Source organism: Cupressus sempervirens, chromosome 1 (assembly GCF_028749045.1).
Source record: "Cupressus sempervirens isolate cs-2001-9-10 chromosome 1, ASM2874904v1, whole genome shotgun sequence".
Classification (NCBI taxonomy): Eukaryota; Viridiplantae; Streptophyta; class Pinopsida; order Cupressales; family Cupressaceae; genus Cupressus; species Cupressus sempervirens.
The window spans coordinates 314960618-314973511 of NC_143118.1; the positions used below are offsets into that span (position 1 = coordinate 314960618).

A 12894-nucleotide genomic window follows, 5' to 3' on the forward strand; every position below is an offset into this window, starting at 1 on the left:
TAATCAACATGTCTAGAAGTGGTTTCAGTGATTGACAAGGATTTAGAGAGGATCTTGTACATTGTATTGTAGAGGTTGATAGATTATAAATTATTCATCTTGGTTGGCTCACCAACTTTGTGAACAATAATAATATAATTTTGATTAAACTCTATTAAAAATCTCCCTTCATTGATAAAGTCTCTAGCCAGAGGAGTCGGGTCATACTTTATGATGTCCCAAAATTCTTGAAAGAAGATAGGATGGAAGCCATCCGAGCCTAATGCCTTGAAGGCTCCCATGGAGAAAATCACTTCTTTCTACTCATCCTCAATCACTTTCTTGATCAAATTATAACTCATATCCTCATCCACCACTAGGGTTATGATTATTAGAAGTTCCTCACTCGTAATCCTATTAGGAGAAAGTTTTGATTGATTGTAGATATCTTGAAAGTATTTAGTATCCTAGTTCCCTAAATCAGCTTCCTCAAGATGCTCTCCATTACTGTCATTTTGTAGCTTCATAATAGGGTTATTGTCATTTTAGAGACATACATGTGAAAAAATTCAATATTCCTATCCCCCTCAGTAAGGCACTAGACCTAGGATCTTTGCTTCTAAGAGATGTCTTCCCAATTAAAAATTTCTTTCCATTTATTTCTTAATTCCCTTTCTTCCTTGTTAATATCCTCAAAGTAATCGCCATTAGCCATGGCACTGTGAGTATCCTCAAGCTTCTTTGTAATATCTTTTTGTGTTTAAAAATGTCCCCAAAAGTGGATTTCATCCAAGTACTCACCTCCCTTTTAATACTTTCTAATTTTCCAACTATTCTATAATAATTGTATCTTCCACTCCAATGTTCCACCTCTACTTGATGCACTCCTTGAAATGAGGGTGCATGTGCCACATAATCTCATATCAAAAGGGTTTACAAGCTGAAGAATCGTGATTGGCCTAGCTAAATAAAATCATGGATTGGTCAGAAATAATCCTAGGGAATGCATGAATTTGATTATATTTAATTAATAAATTAGGTTTCGGTTATTCCTTTAATAGAACCATTTTTTATAAAATATCTTAGCATTATTTAATTAATTTTTCTTATGTCTCATACAGTAGATTTGATTAAATAAATTTTTGCATTAATTTTGTTTAATAAATATATGCTCTTCACTTTGACTATGAAATTAAGTAAATTATAATGTCCTTTGATTTCATTTCATTTAGCTACTTCCTTTAGATAGAATTTAAATTATTTTTAATTTAAGCCTCGGCCCCTTAATGTGAAATATCCTCCTACATTTGCTAACTCCAAAGTAAACTACCCCATAATTCTCTCCAACTAGCCTGATTACTCCCCTAAATATGTGCACATTTGTAGTCCAAAATAATTAAGATAAATAACCAATTATGTCTTAAGTCATTTTCTCTCTTAAAAGCACCTTGTCCTCCTAACTTCCCCAACCACTTGTTCTCCAATGTTCACATTTGTCACCCTTACATGAATGATTAGCCAAAGCCACTCCTTCAAATTTGTATCTTATTACCACTTTCTCATAAATTAGAACAAAGTGGGTGATTACTTGACTAAGTGGGCTTGAGAGCATGTTAGTGGCTGAGATATAAAAGAGAGGGGTGGGTTTCCTTGTGATAATATGGAGACATTAGAAATATTAGTGTTAGAGAACAAGATTATGTAATCTTGATGCTCGAGACTTCTTTTTAAAAAAAAATCATTTGTTTCTTATCTTTTAGTAGGCCCACAACTTGTACTTTATATTTCTCACTTCAATTTAATAATATTCAGCTACATTTTTACCTAATTTTTATAATGTATACTAATTAAATTATATGTAACTTAAAATTAAATATCAATCTATTTTATATTCAACTTTAATCTATAGTATTATAAAATCAAATTGTTTTCTTAATCAACTTTTATCAAATCTATTCATACATTATAGCGCCTTGCAAGTACTGGATGGACGTTGACTGGAGTATAAGGCATATATAAAAAAGATGGCTACACCTGGACAACATGATAAAGTAAAATTAAGCTTTGAAGTTTTGCATATTGGAATGTTAAGAAATTAAAAGTATTCTGAAAATTAATTATAATCCATAAATTTAAGTTGTGTGTATGTATGTGGTCAATTGGGAACATAAAAGCTCGCCATGGTTCAACGAAAGGAATAATAATGAAAGAGCACAAGGTGAATGTTCTCGACAGAAGGAATTGCAATGTCTTCCGAGTCGAGTTGATAGAATGACACTTTACCAAAACTGCAAGCGATTTGAAATAAATAATTATTCCCCAAACACGGTGGAACTATAAAACATTATGTTTCAGTGTATTAAATAAATAAATAGATGGAACAATAAGAAGAAGATAAAACATTATGTTTCAATGTATTAAATAAATAAATAGAATATAATAAAGTTTTCTAAATTCAAAATAATTTCAATTAAAATAAGAATGTATTTCTTATTATTTATATAGTTTCAATCATTACTTTGATTTGTTTTACAATTGTTTTATATTCAATTCAAATGTTCAACATATAAATTATTTTTTATATAAAAGTATTTATTTTCAATTTGAAATGTAAAATTATAATTTTATTTAAATTGTTGTCGAAAGAAATTACGATACAAGAACCAATCAATCAATATGCACCAATTTAAAAATAATTTAATAATTAAGATCAAATGATTTAACAGAACTATAAAATTAAATAAAATGAAAATTTTATTAAATAACAATTTGTGAAGCTCACCATAATAATAATTTAGGATGAGGAATGATAATGAGGGCAATCCTATATCAGATTTTTTTGTTAAAATATTAATTTAATTCCTCAAAATATATTTTTATTAATATTAAAAGTATTAATTAAAAAGAAATATGACTGATTCTATAATAAATTATTAAATCTTTCTTTATAAAAGATAAGAATATATATATTGAAAGTTAAGGATTCCAACAACTAAATGTCTTACCAATCAACAAAATTAATTTTAAAAAAATTATAATTTCATAATATTATCATTTATAACATCTAAAACAACTACCAAAAACACATTGAAACTTTCCAACCAAACCAAAGGTAGGATCCTAAATTCAGATATTAACTACCATTAAAACTTGAACATTATTGATTCAACAATAATGTCGTATTTTAACCTAACACATTAACTCTTAAATAATAGAAACAATTATATATTATTAGTCCCTGCCTATAAATAGGCAGGGTACTAATGTTTTTTTTTACCCCCCCTCTATTAATTTTTGGAGAACAATTACTCTATTTCTAAAGTTATGCCTAAAGTTCAACAAACTTTCTATGTTAAAATTAATTTATATTGATTTATTACCTTTTTCTAATTGGTCCATTACATTTTTGGTGGGGTTTATTTTATTTTTCCATTTGAAAAAGTACAATATTTTCTAACATGCATTAATGAATTCATTAATTGCACTCTATCTTTTACATATTTGTGACAAGTTCATTATTAATTACAACTTTATCTTTTGTATATTTGTCACAAGTTCATTAGAGTTATAAAATAATTACAACTTTATCTTTTAGATACTTGTCACAAGTTGATTAGATTTATTAAAAAGTCATGTTTTTTATCTTTCACAACAAAAATAATGTCTTATCAATATTAATATCACAATTTTTAGTTTTGAATATAGTATTTAAAAATGTTAATATATTTTATATTATTTTAAAAATTGGTTTTATATAAATCAATAATTACTAAATTTGATTTTTTATTAAAATATATTATTGCTATTAAGAATTGTATTGCTTTATATGTTTAAACGTTACTATATATCAATTTAAAATATTAAAAACAATTAATCTCCAAATTTAACTTATGTAATAAAATTCTAAAAATCTTAAATTTCTTAGTTAAAATTTTATTTACTCAAATCTTGCAATTTTACAATGCATTACATTATGTTGTATATTTTTAGAGGATGGCTAGCTGCCACATTATTCTATAAAATTAAAATTTAAAATATTAACTAAAAATCTAAAGTAAATTTGCTTAAATTTATAACTTCTCTTTTCAAAACCATAATTTTAACAAATATTACGTCCAATTTGTTTCCCTAGAGGTAAGGACTCCAACTCTCAAAGAGCTCTTTTTTTTAATAACTTTTCATATTTTAACATTAATTTCATATTGTTTCTCATCTCAATAATCAAACATCAAATGTAATTTCCAATAGCAAGCTAAGCCTAGTTGAAGCTACCTTCATCTTCCTGACGCAGTCCACTGAACTTGCAACGCCCAGAGATAAAATCATGAATAACTTCATCAGCGGAATGGAGACCATTGAAAAGCCCACACTATTCTACTAGCAACCATACGTTTTGAGCAATTTCATCCAGTATAAGAGATACACTGAGGAGCCGATAAAATCTTGTCCGCTTCACTACAAAGTGTATCGATTGATGCACAAATGCGAGAACCCCACACAAAGTAATGGCAATGAGACTTCCCAAAATAACCCTAGAGAAGGTCTTTACCTTACGAGCCATCATTGCATAAACCGCGGACATAAACCCGTATGCGGTGAATGCAAAGCTGTAGCAAACAACTAAACTGTTGATGGTCATCAACAACATCTTGTTCTCTGTCGTAAGCTGAGAGCTCATCTCCCACATGATACAAACAAAGAGGGAAAGAAAGAAGGCTATGCAGTTGAAAATAATGAAGATGACAGGAATTGGCTTTTTCAAAACCTAGATTTGAAAATTTGTGCGTTTGTTTCAAAATTTGCAAAATGGAATTAGCATACAGGACTTCCAATTTTGCCTCAAAATCAGGTTTTCCAACTTCCTAAAAAAAGTAGGAATTGAAAATCAAAACCTGGTTTTGTTTTTTAAGGAGTGTAAAAACAATAGATTGGACTATTTTTTGAAATTTCCCTTTATATGTTTTCACACGCATCTTCCGAGTGAAACAAACGGTTCCAATAAAATCCCAAAAATCAGAATGAAGATATACAAAACCTTGATTTGGCTAAACCAAGATTTGTAAAAATCCGGATTTTCTAAATTCCATGAACCGAACGGACCGTAGACATAAAACCGTATGCGGTGAATGCAAAGCTGTAGCAAACCACTAAACTGTTGATGGTCATCAACAACATCTTGTTCTCTATTGTAAGCCGTGGGGTCATCTCCCACATGATACAAACAAAGAGGGAGAGAAAGAAGGCTGTGCAGTCGAAAACAATGAAGAGCTTAAACGAAGTGAAGGATATAAGAAGAGGGCCCCAAAAATCCTCTTTAACACCAGCCTGATCACCGGACTGAAAACTGCCCGAGACTGTGAAAGCAGCGGCATATGTCATGGTGGCCAAAAGTGCCGCCACAACGAGCTCTGCATTGTGTCTCTCTTCGTAGGCTTTGTTTAACATTGACCTCGCATTGTTGTACTTTTTAAGGTTCACCTGTGGTACACAGTAAATGAAATGCTTCTGCTTCCCTCTAAAATCTCCCACCTTTTTAATAATCCTGAATGATTCATGGTACTCGGTGACTTCTCTTGCAATCTTAAATGGTGTCTTCTCCTCACTGTTCCGCGCAAGCTTGTTCACCCTGGGCACTTTTACCAGTAAATTCACCATCTAATCCACATAGGAAAACAACAGAATGTCAATTAGATCCATTCAAAACAAAAGTATCCTTAAAAAGTGAAGATTGGTGGGGATTAAGACCCCAAAAGTTTCTTACGCTCTCATATTTGTTCCTTGCAGCAATGTACAAAGGAGTGTCCCCTCGCTGAACAACTGGCTAGCCACTTTCCATGAGATGGTGGGGAATTGTAGCACCATTACCTTCATTTTCTGGACGCGGATTTGTTGGAGGGCAGTAATGCTGATTGATAAGCGCTGACAACTTTACCGTTTTCTTAATTAAATGTTCCACAAGCTTGACTTGGTTAAGATCCACAATGTAGTGAAGGGAATTTGATGTGCGAGTTATTAAAAACTCTACAGGTTCTCTGGATACCAGGCTTACTGCCAATTTTAGTGGAGTTTCTCCTTCATTATTTGTATACTCACACAAATTGGCATTCAAACCTACAAAATTGATTAATTAGCTCCGCGCAATTTTTTCTCACAGCTAAATGTAAAGCCGTGTCTCCTTTTTCATCGGCCTTTTCTATTATGTTGATCAAACCTGCATGAATCACGCAATTAAGAAGGACAAACAAATAAGGCATAGCTTTGCGAATTATAGAAAATGAGTTTAGGAAGAGAATGACCCGAATCTCGTAGCCTTTTTTCCAAATCCCGCAACAAATCTGTGTTTTATGAGATAAGAGTAGTTAAACAAGAGAAATAAGCGAAGAAGAATAGGCTTCTAACTAAAAGAAGAGTGGATATTAAGACATGAAAGCCTTGATCCCCTGCAACTACCGCCATATGCAAACATGTTCTTCCTTCCAAGGTTCTCTTTTGAATTAAGCTTGACAGCTCAAGCTGTCCGAGCAGCTTCCTTGTAGCGACTGCGTTACCCCTTTCATAAGCATCGAAGAAGGTCGATATGGTATCCATTTTTCGAAGAATTTAGTGACGTTAACCCTGAAGACTGCTTAATCTTTTCTTTATAGAGAATACAGCTTCCTTAGCTCGTAGCTGGGTATAGTGAATTCACCTTAATGGATCTATGTTGCCAATTTATTTCCTCGTGCTTGCCAATAAGCTCAATTTGACAGGATATATTATGCTTCCCTATGACGTCATTCTCCTCCATTAGAGTAGATTCTTCCATTAACACCCATTGTCGTTCAATATCGGCACCGTGTATGAAACTAGCAATTGCGTTCGGGTGCGCATTTGGTCTGTGAGACATCTGGAATATAAATTGGAAAACTTTTGGTCTATTGGTCGCATACATCATTACAAAAATAAGCCCTTTAATATAAAGGAGGATAATCAGGTGTAATAATCAACATACTCATGTTTGAGAGAATATGGAATGTCTTCATCACAAGTTATTACCAATCCAATAAATCATTTCTTAACGCTAAACAATTCAACTTAAATGCTTTTAGATCTACACATTATATATTATAATAATAATAATAGAATTTTTTTTTGGTGAAGAAATACATCCAAATAATAAGGTAGCTATAAACATTTGTGACTAAAGGAGATGTATAAATTCCTTATAATTTGCAAATCTATTAAGAGTCAAGTTTTTAGGAATAATGTTGGCTTTAAGAGAAAACTTTTATTCATTTGAAAATAAATAACATAAAGGAAATTATAAACAATATTTACCATATTACTCATAAGAGCCCTCTTTCTAAGGATTGGACACATTATAAGAGTAAGAAACCCAGTTAAGTGGTCCCCCAAGATCCCTAGTTGGGTCAAACTAAACTTTAACAACTCATCACTTGATAATTAGGGTCAAGAAAGAGCTGGTGATCTTATCTCAGACATGTTGGGTGACATGATGGTGGCTATTTTGTTAACCTTGCCTCAAAGGATTCCTACTTGGCTAAAGTGTACGTAACTTATCATTAAATGGAGTTGGGAATCAAATGACATTATACAAAATTAATAGTCGAGTGATGAAATAAATGCCATTGTGTTACTAGTAGAGAAAAATACAATAAGATGGGAAATAGTTTGAATCATTGACAAAATTAAATATCTCCTTTCTATATTAGATGGTTACAAATGTTGACACATCTTTAGGGAGGCAAGTGACATCGTTAATAGGCTTGTAGCTATGGGTCATTTCATAAAAGTATTCATATGTTTAAATAGGTTCAAAGATCTTTTGGTTCATATGGAAATTTCCAAAGATACTATAAAGCTAGGCAATAATGATACTCATGGTCAAGTTAATGACGATGCAAAAACTACAATACTTTACTTTGAGATTGAGATTTAATATTTTAATTTTATCTTAGCTCCCGATTCTCATTTCACCTATTATTTCCTCGATTTACCCTTTCTTTATGAACAACATGGGTGGAGAGCTAGATCAAATCAAATTTTATCCTAAAAAGATTTTAAGAGTAACTAGAAGGTGTATGAAGTCATTGATAAGGGCCATGTTGACAAGTACATGAATGATATGAAGGCATCGAACCCTAAAATATTTTTTAAAAGAATGCAATATCTGGGGATTGTGAAAAACTTTGTGATGGAGAAGTGTTATTTGTTGTCTTGACAGAAACTATTGTTCAATTGATGACACTTATTATAGAGGGTAAAGGGATGCCTTTACATTTTAAGGGGCATTGCAAACCATCCATCAAAAGTTTTCTAAACCATAAAGAGAGAGAGTTGCGTCTAGTTACAAAATAATTTGAACTAGCTTGAGCTATGCAGGTAATGGAAGGAAGTGAAAATTATTCTATTCAAGTTCATCACATTGGAAGGTAGACTCAAAATACTCTACTCTCATATAATTCCTAGTCTTAATTTTTTTTTCTAGTTTGTCAAATTTAACTTTCACTTCTATTTGAATCTCAATCTATTTCTAAATGTAAGAGTAAGGATGATCCCCCCTTTACTGTTGTCTCATTCTATGTCAATATGACTTATACCTAGATCTTAATCTGCAAGTGATCACTTCTCCATCCTTCATTATATATTGTTTCAACCCTATTTTCTCCACAATCCATCTACCGGCCAATGATTTTGTACTGCTACTACCTATGGTCAGCAATAGGTAATACCCTCATAAAGGCCAAATACAAAGATCTAGGCTTAGAAAAATCTAATGATGACCAAATTGAGGTTTCTAAATATAGTATTTCACCCTAGTTCACAAAGTCATTTTGTGTTCTTGATAACATTGTTTCTAATTCTCATTATTGGTCCAGAAATTTCCCCTCCCTTGATGTAGTCTACTTAGATTACCTTGAAGACCTTGTTGTCTATAAAAAAAAATTCCCAACTAGAGAGGATACTAATGTAAACATTTAGGTTCTCTATGATTTGGACACACTTAGGAGAATTTTTGAAGATATTTTTGTGTTTTATAATTGTTATAATCTCATTTATAAATGTCTTATTTGTAACTCAAAATTATAAGGAATCAAATTAATAGGTTGGAGGTTTTAGTTGAAGCAAAGAAAAAAGTGAAGAATTAGATTCTAGGCAAGGTTGATAAGAGGATAGGGAAATTGCTAATGATTCCACTAAAAATTTCAACAACTAGGTAGAAATGAAAGAGTCAAGAAAACATGTCAAGAACCAGATTACCATAGTGGACGAGAAAAATAAAAGTGTGTGTGCACTAGAAGCAATGAAGGGGAATCTCTCTTGTCTCAATAGAAATATCTAGGGCATTTCTACATATAGAAATGATATTTTTGAAAAGACCACCCTATGAATTAGTTTCTTACACTTGAAGATTGAGAAAAACAAGGAAAAATGTAGAAAGAGAGATAAAATCTTGGAGGTTGATGCCAAAGATGATGTGTCCTCTTTTAAAGTTTTTTCATTGTTTAGAAAAGCCTCTGTAGTTTATAATTTGAAGGATCTTAATGAATACTAGGAAAGGTTTCCTTATCCCCATATTGGCTTAGTTTTTTTTTTTTTTTTGTTTGTTATGTAGGTTAACTAGTTTTTTGTTGTTAATAACTCCAACATATTTTTTTCATTTAGCTAGTTGTTTGAATTGAATTCTTGTGACTTCATTTCGTGTCATTTGTTCTGAATTGAAGTTACATTATTGGTCATGTTTATGCGCTATCCATTTTTTTATTAATTAAATAATCTTTACCTTTGGGGGGGTGAATCCATTATATCCAGTTATCTTATAGGGCTTTAAAACATTTTAGTAACTATATAGCTTAATGATTAACATCAAAAGATATCATTCAATGAACTCATAAAAAATTAGTGTTACCTTACAGTTATTGTGTTATTGTTACTGAGTTGTAGTATAAAATACTTATCATGAAGATGAACTTGCAACACATAAAACATTCTCACATTGTTTATTTTATTATTGTAGGAGTATATATTGCATTAACCAATGTCCAATTAGACAACCATGTGTAACTATTTTTTCATGCACAAGTGCACAAATGTTGCCAAGCATTTAAATAGTTTCCAAGTGATTTAGAAGGCAATGCATGTCGAGTAATTTAGAAGGTCAATTTAGTTATAGTCAAGTCAAGTTTATGCTGAGGGATGACATGAAAGAAGAAGTAGAGCCTAGCATCAGGAGCTATACATGCTGAGTTAGATAGTTTTTGTAAATATGTTTGAAATGACACAAAAAATATGTAGAACATGTTTCACAAATAAATTTTCTACAATCAAATATACCAATATCAATAAATTCTTAACAAAGAAGTAACCTATAATATCAAACAAAGTAGGCCCTATTTTTGCAATAACATAAAGCATTTTTTTTTAATTATAACACTTGTCTTATGTGAATGCAATTATATGAATTGCAATCCACTAAACCTGCAATGCCCAGAGATAAAATCATGAATAACTTCATCAGCAGAATGGAGACCGTTGAGAAGCCCACACTATTCTACTAGCTACCATACGTTTTGAGCAATTTCATCCAGTATAAGAGATACACTGACGAGCCGATGAAATCTTGCCCGCTTCACTACAAAGTGTATCGATTGATGCACAAATGCGAGAACCCCAGACAAAGTAATGGCAATGAGACTTCCAAAAATAACCCAAGAGAAGGTCTTTACCTTACGAGTCATCATCATATAGACTGCAGACATAAAATCCATGAACCAAACGGACCGTAGACATAAAACCGTATGCAGTGAATGCAAAGCTATAGCAAACCACTAAACTGTTGATGGTCATGAACAACATCTTGTTCATCTCGTTCTCTATTGTAAGCTGAGGGCTCATCTCCCACATGATACAAACAAAGAGGGAGAGAAAGAAGGTTATGCAGTCGAAAATAATGAAGAGCTTAAACGAAGTGAAGGATATAAGAAGAGGGCTCCCAAGATCCTCTTTAACACCAGCCTGATCACCGGACTGAAAACCACCAGGGACTGTGAAAGCAGCGGCATATGTCATGGTGGCCAAAAGTGCCGCCACAACGAGCTCTGCATTGTGTCTCTCTTCGTAGCCTTTGTTTACCATTGACCTCGCATTGTTGTACTTTTTAAGGTTCACCTGTGGTACACAGTACATGAAATGCTTCTGCTTCCCTCTAAAATCTCCCACCTTTTTAATAATCCTGAATGATTCATGGTACTCGGTGACTTCTCTTGCAATCTCAAATGGTGTCTTCTCCTCACTGTTCCGCGCAAGCTTGTTCACCCTGGGCACTTTTACCAGTAAATTCACCATCTAATCCACAAAGGAAAACAACAGAATGTCAATTAGATCCATTCAAATCAAAAGTATCCTTAAAAAGTGAAGATTGGTGGGCATTAAGACCCCAAAAGTTTCTTACGCTCTAATATTTGTTCCTTGCAGCAATGTACAAAGGAGTGTCCCCTCGCTGAACAACTAGCTGGTCACTTTCCGTGAGATGGCGGGGAATTGTAGCACCATTACCTTCATTTTCTGGACGTGGATTTGTTGGAGGGCAGTAATGCTGATTGATAAGCGCTGACAACTTTACCGTTTTCTTAATTAAATGTTCCACAAGCTTGACTTGGTTAAGCTCCACAATGTAGTGAAGGGCATTTGATGTGCGAGTTATTAAAAACTCTACAGGTTCTCTGGATACCAGGCTTACTGCCAATTTTAGTGGAGTTTCTCCTTCATTATTTGTATACTCACACAAATTGGCATTCAAATCTACCAATTGTTTAATTAGCTCCACGCAATTTTTTCTCACAGCTAAATGTAAAGCCGTGTCTCCTTTTTCATCGGCCTTTTCTATTATCTTGATCAAACCTGCATGAATCACGCAATTAAGAAGGACAAACAAATAAGGCATAGCTTTGTGAATTATAGAAAATGAGTTTAGGAAGAGAATGACCCGAATCTCGTAGCCGTTTTGCCAAATCCCACAACAAATCTGCGTTTTATAAGATAAGAGTAGTTAGACAAGAGAAATAAGAGAAGAATAGGCTTCTAACTAAAAGAAGAGTGGATTTTAAGACATGAAAACCTTGATCCCCTGCAGCTACCACCATATGGAAACATGTTCTTCCTTCAAAGGTTTTCTTTTGAATTAAGCTTGACAGCTCAAGCTGTCCGAGCAGCTTTCTTGCAGCGACTGCATTACCCCTTTCATAAGCATCGAAGAAGGTCGATATGGTATCCATTTTTTGAAGAATTTAGTGACGTTAACCCTGAGGACTGCTTAATCTTTTCTTTATAGATGATACAGCTTCCTTAGCTCGTAGCTGGGTACAGTGAATTCACATTACTGGATCTATGTTGCCAATTTATATCCCCGTGCTTGCCAATAAGCTCAATTTGACAGGATATATTATGCTACCCTATGACATCATTCTCCTCCATTAGATTAGATTCTTCCATTAACACCCATTGTCGTTCAATATTGCCACCGTGTATGAAACTAGCAATTGCGTTCGGGTGCGCATTTTGTCTGTGAGACATCTGGAATATAAATTGGAAAACTTTTGGTCTATTGGTCGCATACATCATTACAAAAATAAGCCCTTTAATATAAAGGAGGATAATCAGGTGTAATAATCAACATACTCATGTTTGAGAGCATGTGGAATGTCTTCATCACAAGTTATTACCAATCCAATAAATCATTTCTTAACACTAAACAATTCAAATTAAATGCTTTTAGATCTACACATTATATATTATAATAATAATAATAATAGAATTTTTCTTTGGTGAAGAAATACATACAAATAATAAGGTAGCTATAAACATTTATGACTAAAGGAGATGTATAAATTCCTTATAATTTGCAAATCTATTAAG

At 32.7% G+C, this 12894-nt stretch overlaps 2 pseudogenes; both read right to left on the bottom strand.

Moving 5' to 3' along the window:
* Window positions 1-4237: 4237 nt before the first annotated feature.
* LOC149577378 (uncharacterized) lies at window positions 4238-6567 on the bottom strand (annotated as a pseudogene).
* Window positions 6568-10433: 3866 nt separating this feature from the next.
* On the bottom strand, window positions 10434-12254 carry LOC149577379 (uncharacterized; annotated as a pseudogene).
* Between the last annotated feature and the right edge of the window lie 640 nt (window positions 12255-12894).